General features: G+C 42.1%; 1 long non-coding RNA gene across 1 annotated transcript; it reads right to left on the bottom strand.

Moving 5' to 3' along the window:
* Positions 1 to 2,858: 2,858 nt before the first annotated feature.
* Positions 2,859 to 8,640, bottom strand: LOC311517898. The gene is made up of 2 exons (XR_014710815.1): positions 6,769 to 8,640; positions 2,859 to 4,130 (listed from the first exon to the last, which is right to left on the bottom strand). It is a non-coding gene; the product is annotated as an uncharacterized lncRNA (long non-coding RNA).
* Between the last annotated feature and the right edge of the window lie 2,391 nt (positions 8,641 to 11,031).

Raw genomic sequence — 11,031 nt, 5'->3', positions numbered from 1 at the left:
CAGAGCAACAGGGAAGGCTTTTAAAAAGTTGAAACAGGGACAGGTTTGATTTTTTTTTTAAGAGACAAAGGCAGTGTTAAAAACAATTAAAAACAGATGGCAAAACCAGGAATCATGCAGCATTTTAAAATAAAGGTAGAAAAAATCAATATACAGTAAGCAACTTTGAGAATTTTGAAAATGTAAAAAATTTTCCCCAAAATTTTTAAAAAATGGATCAGCTCTGCAGCTCGTTGTTAAAAACAGTAACAATTTCATAAAGTTTTGAAATTCTTACTAAATTTTTACTAACTTAAATTCTTAATTTAAAACATTCAATTTTTTTTATCAAACACTTCAACAGTTTGAGTTAAAAACTAATTAAAATTTAGTTATGAGTTTAAAAAAGAACTAGAGAAATGTGAGGTTCGTAGATTAATAGGTTTTTTGTTTGGTTTGGTTTCTGGCCAGAAGGGACCATAAAATCATCTAGTCTGGGTTCTTTTTTGTTTTCTGCTTGGTGAGCCTTTAGGGTTCTCTTTTTTTAAGCTTTTCTCCACCATTGTGAGGGCATGTGTGTGCGTGCCTGTAATATATATGATTTCTTTCAGCTAAGTCTTCTACATAATCACTTGACTCCAGAATCTGGGGCTTAAGAAAAGCACCAGATATCATCATTAAAATCATGATAGCTGGCAACACCAGATCCTTTGGCAGAATTCAATTTTATTTTTTGTAATTTCTGTAATTAATATTGATTTTTATTTTTAAGCATTTTTATTTGTAACTATGTTAATTTTCACAGTTGTGGGAAATAAAGGGAGGTTAGAATTGGGGTTAGGATTATGGCAATGCTGACAACGGGACTGCAGGGGGATTTCTGTGCAGCTGAGGGGTCCGAGACTCCCAGGCACAAGATGAGGGGGAGGCTGAGGTTTTGGCTGATGCAGTGAAGATGCCAGGCCAGGGCCATGAGGAGGAGGCGGCAGAGTCCCCAGCTGTGGGTGAGGCCTCCCTGCTGAACAGTTCTGGGACATCCATATTCTGTACTCCTGGCTGGTGAGTCAGTGGGACTGTAACAGGGGGGCTGCAGAGGGCTCCCTTCACAGCTGTGGGGCCAGTGTGGGGAAGGTAGCAGTCCTGACAGGGCAGAGCAAAGACACTCAGTCAGGGCTGCAAGGAGGAGGAGGCACCCTGGCTGCTGAACGGGTCCTGCCCGGGGATGACCCCCATACTCTTGGCCATTAGCAAGCAGGGCTGTGACAGCACGGCTGCAGAGGGCTCCCTACCTGGCCATGGGGCCGATAACATCAGATCCCTGTGGGCACTAGGTTTGGGGGAGGCTGCGGTTCCTGACTGTTATTGATGGATTGTTTTTTGTTGATTTTTGGGTCGGATTAAATAGACGTTTCCAGGTGACTAATGATTTAAACTGAATCCTGCTTAGACTACTTATGAGGCCTGACAGCCAGCAGTAACTTATGGCTACTAGTGTATGCTGTAGCTGGGAAGCTCAGTGACCTCTGAACTAAGGTGCTTAACTAGAAAAGCAGGAAATTGGTTTTAAAAAAGGACTTGTAAAGCAATTCTCCTTTTCCCAGGGTGTCCTGTCCAAAGCATATCGGTATCGTAACAGGAAAGACAAACCCATTGACTGGCTGGTCTTATCTCATTTAGAAAGGCCCTTTAGACTTGAAGAGAGAGTTATGGTAATAGCTTTTTCCAAACAGGAAAATCTGCCAAATTAATTGGCCTGTTTGTTTGGCTTCAGAAAATACAATTCCCCTCTTATGCTGGTGCAACAGCTAAGTGATTTAGATAATAAGCTGCTTTTTGTTCACTTCCTATCAGTCCAACACTCCTGTGAGAGAAAACAGAACCAACCTCCTGTCTGGAAATTCCTAAAGAACTGGGGGAACAATTCCATGAGGGGCCCAGCATGGCACCTACTATCTGCCAGATCCCAGTTACCACTTGATAAATCCTGCCTTTACTAATAGAAGAATTAATGCAGCTTACACGAGGTATTTCGTTTACAGTGCAGACAAACAAAAATGGATTAGTTAAAAAAACATTGTGCTTAGTGGAGTCTGATTAACCTTCTGACCTGGTGTACTGCAGATGTCACCATTCCTCTCCGTGTGATGGACAGGGGCACAGTTTTACATTGCCATGACATTACATTACATAACATTATTTGTGGGGTATCATAACGGTGAATATCATGATTTTTAACTCCACACTTGAGCTGTTTCCTCCTCTCCGTTGATCTGAACCCAGGTGCTCATCTCAAAGCAGTGAAAGAATCACTTCTTCTTCAAATGGTCATGAAGAGAAGGGTTAAAAATGGCACAAACTTACTACAAAAGTTAGAATAATAAGTGAATAAATGTTTAATATAAAATATTGTCAAGTGGCTATTCTAATCAATAAAACGCAGAACTTCAGCTGGTTGGCAACTGAGGAAAGGGAGAACATCTGCTTTACATTTAAGAAAGTCAACCATATGGAGGATTATGATTAAACAGTAATAACCTTCAAGAGGATCAGTTGTCATAAGTATAAAAATTGAAGTGTACTGTATAGGTTGAACACACTGTGGAGGGCAAGGAATGTTATTGTGTGTCTGTGTCTTTGTGTTAAACGACCAGTTCTTATAACCAGAAGCACCACATCGTTGTTATTGGGCCATACACAATGCTTTACTCAGATGTGAAAGTGCTTTTGGACATTAGGTGAATATATTAAATGTGGCAGTTAAAACACAATACATGCTAATATAGTCTGTCTGAGGTGACTGGATTGAATGAATAAACTAGCTTTGTGATGATAAAGTCAAGGTTAATATAAACCACTATAAAAAGAAGGAGTACTTGTGGCACCTTAGAGACTAACAAATTTATTAGAGCATAAGCTTTCGTGGGCTACAGCCCACTTCATCGGATGCATAGACTGGAACATATAGTAAGATATATATACATACAGATAAGTTGGAAGTTACCATACAGCTAACAAAACTTAGGTTCTGTCTGGAGGACTGCCAGAAAGTAAGTTGTGTAGTGGGGGAATCTCCACTGAGAATATTCGGCCGTTGCCCTGGACAATTAAACTACAAGAACCAATAGCAAGAGCAGGAAAATAAATCTTAATTGCCATTGAGTCCTGGACCATTCAATTCTTTAAAGATCACAATCAACAAATCCCAGATGAGATGACTCAAAGGGGACAGTGATATGTCACAGACTTTGACTGATCAGTTTCTAGAGGCTGGCAGGACAAAGCATATGATAGACTATTCTATAGAACAGTACATAATAGAAATTAATGAATAAATGTCACTTTTCACCTTAACAGGGACTACATTAGACTACTCCTGCAGAGGAATAATGTCTTATCTGTGGCTAAACCTGTGGTCTGGATTCATGAAAAGAATGAGTGCATGCCTTTCATCTGGAGTGAAATTTCCTCCTGTGCAGAGGGCCATCAAAAAGTCTAAGCACCATTTAAGTTCTCCATGAGCCCTGTTTTGGGGATTTAAGTAAGATGGAGGTGTGCCTCTTGCAGTGCTACTGCACAGGGGTGAATTTCACCTTTCCAGAGCTTTAGCAAAGAATAGAATCCTTGTTTAATATTTAGCCACTTTCCAAAGTGTTGCAGCAGTTATTTCTGATGTGCTATTCTGCATAAAGAACGGATGCGCCATTGACTTTGGGTTATTGATGGGTACACTTTCAGTATTCTGGGTGGGGATTTTGCTATACAACTTCCATTAATTTTAACAGGGTTCTCCCATCATAGTGAACATTTACACCACGTGTAGTCTTTAAGTATGATATTTGTTGTTTGTATATCATGCCAGAGACCTGTATGGCAGTTTATAGACGAAATAAGGGACCTGGTCCCCAGACTCAAGGCATTCGCTTGCAGTCTATCTTGAATATGATCCCAAATGACACAGGCTGAGATGTGCCATTTACAAAGCGGCAGGGAAGGAGACCTGCACAAGCCATTTATGAAGTTGCTTGTTTTCAAAATGTGCACCACGTGCTAACACCACTCTTTTTTTGATGAATTTAGATTTTATTTCACTGACATGGGCATGTAGAGCAGCATAAAGAGAGCGTCCAACTAAGTGTGTTCTGAGGAAGGTCCTGAAAGAGAAGGAAGGTTTGTGGCATTCAGGATCAGAGAGAACAAAATGAAAGTTATTGTTTAAGCTCTGAGAAAATGAGTACTTGTGGCACCTTAGCTCTGTGTCTGAATTCTGAATGAGTGATATAGCAAACAGGAATGTCCCTGCTGTAATCCAACCACTGATTGATAGCTCCCAAATTATCCATAGTTTATTCTGATCACATCAAACCCTGGTCCCACTGAAATCAATGAGTGTTTTGCCATTAACTTCAGTGGGGCCAAGATTTGACCCTACATCCATCTGAAGGAGTGTGACATTTCAGTTCCATCCTTCTGATGAGATATTGGAGCCACAGTATATTTAGGGTTGCCAACTTTCTAATTGCACAAAACCAAACACCCCTGCCCTGCCCCTTTTCTGAGGCCCTGCCTTGCTCACTCCAGCCCCCCATCCCTCCGTCGCTCACTGTCCCCCACCCTCACATTCACTGGGCTGGGGCAGGGGCTTGGGGTGTGGGAGAGGGTGCAGGCTCTAGCTGGGGGTGTGGTCTCTGGGGTGGGGTTGGGGCATAGGTGCTGACTTTGTGGGTGCTCCAGGGCTGGAGCACCCATGGGGGAGAATTAGTGGGTGCTCTGCACCCACTGGCAACCAAGCTGCCCTTCTTACACTTCTTCCAAAGCAGAATTTTTCTGCCTCCCCGCCCTTCCCACAAAACAATTTGTATTTTTGACTTTGTCCCAATTCAGGATGGAAAAACTTTCTAAAACGCAAACAGCTTCATAAGAATAGCTTTTCATTTTCTGGCTGGCTCTAAAGAGAGACAATATGGCCTAGTGAACAGAGCACTAGAATGGAACTCAGGGAATCTGGCTCAGTCACTGGTCTGCTGCATGAACTTGGACAAGTCACATCACTGCTCTGTGCCTCATTTTCCCCATCGTAAAATGGGAATGATGATACCAAGATCTTTTGTAAAATGCTTTGAGATCCACTGGTAAGTGCTATATAAGAACTAGGTGGTATTATTAATGCTAGGAATGTCTCCATTTTGACAAACTGAGCATCCAATGAAGACAATCAAATGTAATCCATTATTATAAACAAAGTCCAGAAAAGAGTTGCTACATTAAAGAACACTTCTGCTGAATGTCAGAGATTTTCAGTAAAACAGCGGGAATGTGTCAGTTATTTATACCTACAAACACCAGCAATTTGTGGGAATAGTGCTTTTTTATTAATTTCTGGCTAATTATTTTAAAGCTAAATGTATTATTTTCAGCTCCTTTTCCACAGCTGAGTATAACAGGGATGGGAAGAGAGCACAAAGGAAAAGAGCACAAAGGAAAAAGGGAAAACAATTAAAAATTTGGCACAGCAATAGAAATTTGGCACGTACAGTGCTGTCAGCTACCAGAAGGGAGTTAAAAACTTTGTCCCCTTCTGCCCCCTCCCACTCCCTTCTGGAAAAAATGAATCAGATGAAGCCATGAAAAAGATGTGTGTGTATATGTAAGACTCCCACAAAGACCTATGTGTGGAACTTGCAGGAAAGCATCCCTGTTCCTGACAACACTTAAGTACTTGCTTAAGTCCCACTGAAACCTGAATAGGGATGGAATTAAGCATGAGCATAAATGCTTTGCTAAACTGTGGCTGCCGTATGGTGAATTAATCACATACATAAGCCTTTGTAGGACCGGGACCTTACTGACATCTGGGTGTTATTGTAAGTCTTGTTCTTCCTCTTTTTTGTGCTGTGTGTAGGGTGACCAGATGTCCTAATTTTATAGGGACCGTCCCGATTTTGGGGACTTTTTCTTATATAGGCACCTATTACCCTCTACCCCGTCCCGATTTTTGACACTTGCTATCTGGTCACCCTAATTGTGTGAGACCCTCACTTGTTGCTCCATGGCTGAATTTAGATGGTCAGTTATTTGGAAGCTACCCTCCTCTGCACCAGCCTGATATCTGATTGTCAGGGGAATTTTATCCCAGGGGAAGTGGCACTACCATTGCATCCCCCTGTTCTCGCCTGTGAAATCTGTATAGTATAGGGTAAAAGCACAAAAAGACCAAATTTCACAGAAGGAGACCAGATTTCACAGTCCGTGATGTGTTTTTCATGGCTGTGAATTTGGTAGGGCCCTACTCAGAGGATTCTTATTGATGTCAGCAGGGGTGCTGTGAATGAGCTGAGAGTAGGATATGCCCGATAAGTTGTATGGCACTTTAGGGAACTTGCAGGTGAAAGGTACTCACAGTTTCAATCTGGCAAAGCACTTAAGTGCATGCTTATTTTCAGTGCATGCTTAATTTTAAGCAAGTGAATAGCCCCAGTGACTTTGGTGGGAAAACTCATGTGCTGAAAGTTAAGTTTGAGGGTAAGTGCTTTGCTGGATCAGGGCCTGAATGTAAGATAATAATTAATAGTTTTTATCTATTATAAAGCCAGTAGGCATTAAGAACAGGGAAGCCCATTCAGCCTTCCACCCCTAACATGACTGCTACTTAACTTGGTTGGGGGCAACAGGTAATTACTGTTGAAGATAGAAAATTATCCTCTGTTTTCAGTAAAAGCACGTTTCCCCGTTTTGTTTTCCTCACTCACTTTGGGACATTTCATGCTACTGTTTTGTATGCGTCTTACCTACCTTCAGGGCTTTCCCATTTGTTTTTTCTCTCTTGTCTCGCCGTTCTGGGAGTTGGAGTTGAAAGGAAAGCAGAAGCTCTTTGAGGTCACAGCACATTGCATTAGTGAGACATGCAGCTCCTCCCCGCTTCCACCCGCCCTTTCTGAGTTGAGTGATAACATCAAGGGGGCCCTTGCTCCTTGCTGTGTTCCATGTGTTCTCTCATCTTCTCTCTGCCTGTCACTAGTTTAATTCCACATGCACCAGTGAACAGCAGCCGCTGACGCTTGAGCTAACCACTACACAAAAATAAAGGCTGTAACTTGAGCTTCCTGCAAACATGCATTTTTAACTTTCCAGCTAGTCCAGCACACCTCCTCACATTTCACATTATCAGTGAGCTGTACCGAACCAAGCAGGCTGTTTGCTCTAATTTCTGTGCAGCCTGCTGCCCTGTGTTATCAATGGCAAGGGTTTATATTGGAAGTTACTGCCCAGTAACTAAACATGAGGTACTGGCACCTTGTGTAAGAAATATCATGTCTGCACTAACTATTCAGTGTTAATATGGGCTTGTATGATCTCTCCTGTGCACAAATGTGCAGACAAGACCCAGCTAATGGAAGAACTCCAACCTCTGTCGGATCCTGCAGTCCACAGCTCTCCCCTCTGCTCAGGGCAAATCTACATTACAGTACTACACGGATGCAGCCGCACTGATGCAGCTGCATGGTTGTAGAGCATCTGGTGAAGATGCGCTATGCCGACAGGAGAGCACTCTCCCATCGGCATAATTACTCCAGCTTGGTGAGAAGCTAAAGCTATGTCAGCGGGAGAGCGTCTCCAGCTGACATCGCGCTGGTGTGGACAGCACAAAACTTGTGTCACTCGGGGTGGGAGGGTGGCTTTTTCACACCCCTCAGCGACGTAAATTATATTGACTTAGGCTGCAGTGTAGATCTGCCCTGTTCGAGTGACACTGCTGGATGGGGGCTAGCAGGGACAGAGCCAGAGAAAGGAGAGAGAGCCAGGATGCTCAGCTGCCCAGAGGGACTTCCTCACGTAGCCACACTGTGGTGCAGCCTCCAGCCTACACCGTAGTAGCAAGGTATGGCTGGTAGCCAGGATGCCCTGAAGTTGTAACTTCCTCATTGCCCAGTGCTGAGCTGTTCTGTGGAAAGGAGTCAGATTACTCATTAACTCCCACCACCCCCAGACCATCCTGGGAGGGGAAGGAAAGAAGAAACACTGTGAAAAGGGAGGTAGGAGGAGAAGGAAAGAAAACACACACACACACACACACGTACACACACACGGAAGGAAGAAAAACACACACACGCTGCACTGGGGAGGCTGTGAGAACTCTGTTCTTTTGGATACATGCTCAATATTATCCTTAATTGCCTAACACAGAGACCCCATGGTGCCAAGTACCTTAAAGCTAAGATAGATAGACTGCATATTGGAGGCGGCATATGCCCATTACAGTGGCTGTTTCCATATTCGTTGCCCTGTCTGTTCCTTCCATGTAGTCCCTGGACTGCCTGGATATTTAGTGAAGGGACAGAAGTGGCTTTGTGAATGGGCAACGTCACATATTTCCCCTCGTCAGGGCCTTGCCATGGTTTTCTCATCCAGTTTCCCCCCCTCTGCACTGCACAGCTAAGGGGGGAAATATGGATCTGTGTGTAAAAGTCATCTTATTATACAAAGCACCTGTATATGGTGCAGTCTGACAAAATGCACTGGCTTCTGTGCAAGCTGAAATGGAACTGTGGATATTCCTACTGGAAGATGCAGCTGCCTTATCAATTTCTTGGTTCCAAGAGCCTCAGTCAGATGCCTCTGGTAAGGCAATAGCCTATTTAAAATACCACATTAAAAATTGATGAATTTCATATCCCTCTGACTTTTGGAAGAAAAAAATATTTCACAAGCAAAATGCAAATTTCATAAATGGTTGATCCAGCTTTTGCAGAAGGGGCTTTGGCAAAGGACTGAGAGATCCGTCCTTATTTTAAACAAATAAGGGCACCCAGAGCAATCAGTCATCCTGTGCAGTGATGAAATTGTTGGTAGCATTGTTTATAAGGGATGGGTCAGAGGGACTAATGATTGACTTTAAGTGGATGTCCACTGTTGTCATTGCACTGAGAACTAAGGGATCCAAAGCCCAATGAAGTCAGAATACCCTAAACACAAAATTCACCTTTGTGACTTTCCCTCTTAAGCTTTTTCTTTCATATGTACACACACAAAATAGCCCCCTAAACAAACAACAAACTCCCATGAATAAATCAAGCTATTCTTCCTATTGGCTGAAAGGGAAGGAAGAAAGAGAGAACAGTATTATTTCTGTTTTTTAGCTACTTGTGAGGCAATTAGGCCCAGCTCCTTATAGGGTAATTAGGTTTCTAGCTCTCATTGATTTCAATGGGAGTTGTCTGCCTAAATAACATTAAGGAACTGGGCTAGGTGATAGTGGCCATATAAGAACCTAGCTAGATCGTGAGATAAATAATTTCTTTGTAACTATGCATTGTGCCCACATGTACTGGAATAGATCAAGCATCTGCTAGCTGTATCCAATACTGCGAGCACTCAGCTAGCACGTTTATCTTGAAAGCAATTGAATTCATTCAAACTCTACCAGGATGCAGGGATCTGTCCATTAAGAACTGTTTGTAGGATCATAAAAACATAAGAACGGCAATACTGGGTCAGACCAAAGGTTCATCTAACCCAGTATCCTGTCTGCTGATGCCAGGTGCCCCAGAGGAAATGAACAGAACAGGTAATCATCAAGTGATCCATCCCCTGTTGCCCATTCCTAGCTTCTGGCAAACAGAGGCTAGGGACACTTGAGAGAATGGTTTTGTGTCCCTGCCCATCCTGGCTAATAGCCATTGATGGACCTGTCCTCCAGGAACTTATCTAGTTCCTTTTTGAACACTGTTATAGTCTTGGCCTTCACAACATCCTCTGACAAACAGTTCCACAGGTTGACTGTGCGTTATGTGAAGAAATACAATTGGGCAGCAAGGTATATATTTGTATTGTGATGATGGCCCATAGATCCCTTATTCCCAAGACCCCAACAGTTTCCAGAGGAAGAGAAGTGATTGTTCATCAACATTACTACCACGATAGGGAAAAATACTGAGAGCAATGAAGGAAAAACACTGATGATTTTCAACCAAGTAATAAAAATCTTCCAAGAACTGGCAATGTCTACCCTTTGAAAATGCACCAAAGAGATGAACCACCAAGACAAGAGGATAAAGTTTAGAGGAGAAATAGTGATCCAGAAACAGAAGAACATGATTAGAGTGTGGTTGGGGCATTATATTTTTTAGGGTTATAATAATAAAAGATTATAGTTAAATAGAAACAGTGAGTGGAAATTGAACAACAGGATTTTAAATATAAATTTAGTGCACTGAATTTTTTTTAACTAAAAGATTTAGATCAGGGGTTCTCAAACTGGGGGTTGGGACCCCTCAGGGGGTCACAAGGTTATTACATGGAGGATTACGAGCTGTCAGCCTCCACTCCAAACCCTGCTTTCCTTCCAGCATTTATAGTGGTGTTAAATATATTTAAAAACTGTTTTTAATTTATAAGGTGGGTTGCATTCAGAGGCTTGCTCTGTGAAAGGGGTCACCGGTACAAAAGTCTGAGAACCACTGATTTAGATCAACATAAAAATATCAGAATGACACTTCAGATATGGAATTTGATACAGAAAATGAGTCTAGGAACATTATTTATGGGAAAGGCCTGATCTCCTCATGGTATACCAATGGTTACTGATGAATCTAGAAGATAAGACTACTTTTATGCAAAAAGAGAAAAGGCTCTAAAAGGAAAAGTCACTTTGGAACAACAGGAAAATATCTGGAGGAAGATCAAAACCCTATCTATTTGTGTAATCAGTAAGGAAAATTATTGCAAAACCCTGTATCAATGTACCTTGCTCCGACTAAAGAAAGAAAAATATATAAAAAGGAAGTTATATATTCTGAAATGCATGGTGGGGCTGCCCTAAGATAATTGTATTTTGGAGGAAATCAGCAAACAGAATTTTCAAGATACTAAAGACAGGCTACTCAGAGAAAATATTGGTTCTATTAGATTACAGTTCAAAGGAGGTTGCTGACTCAGGGAAAAACCCACTGATAACACAGTTACTACCAGCAGCCAGATGCATGATAGCTCATTTTTAGAAAAGGACGCATTTGGAATGGATACTGTTATAAATAGCAAAAATATTTACAATTACTT

Source organism: Lepidochelys olivacea (assembly GCF_965140295.1).
Source record: "Lepidochelys olivacea isolate rLepOli2 genome assembly, chromosome: 3".
NCBI lineage: Eukaryota > Metazoa > Chordata > Testudines > Cheloniidae > Lepidochelys > Lepidochelys olivacea.
The sequence above is the reverse complement of the archived record's forward strand: the minus strand, read 5'-3'. Positions and strand labels throughout refer to the sequence as shown.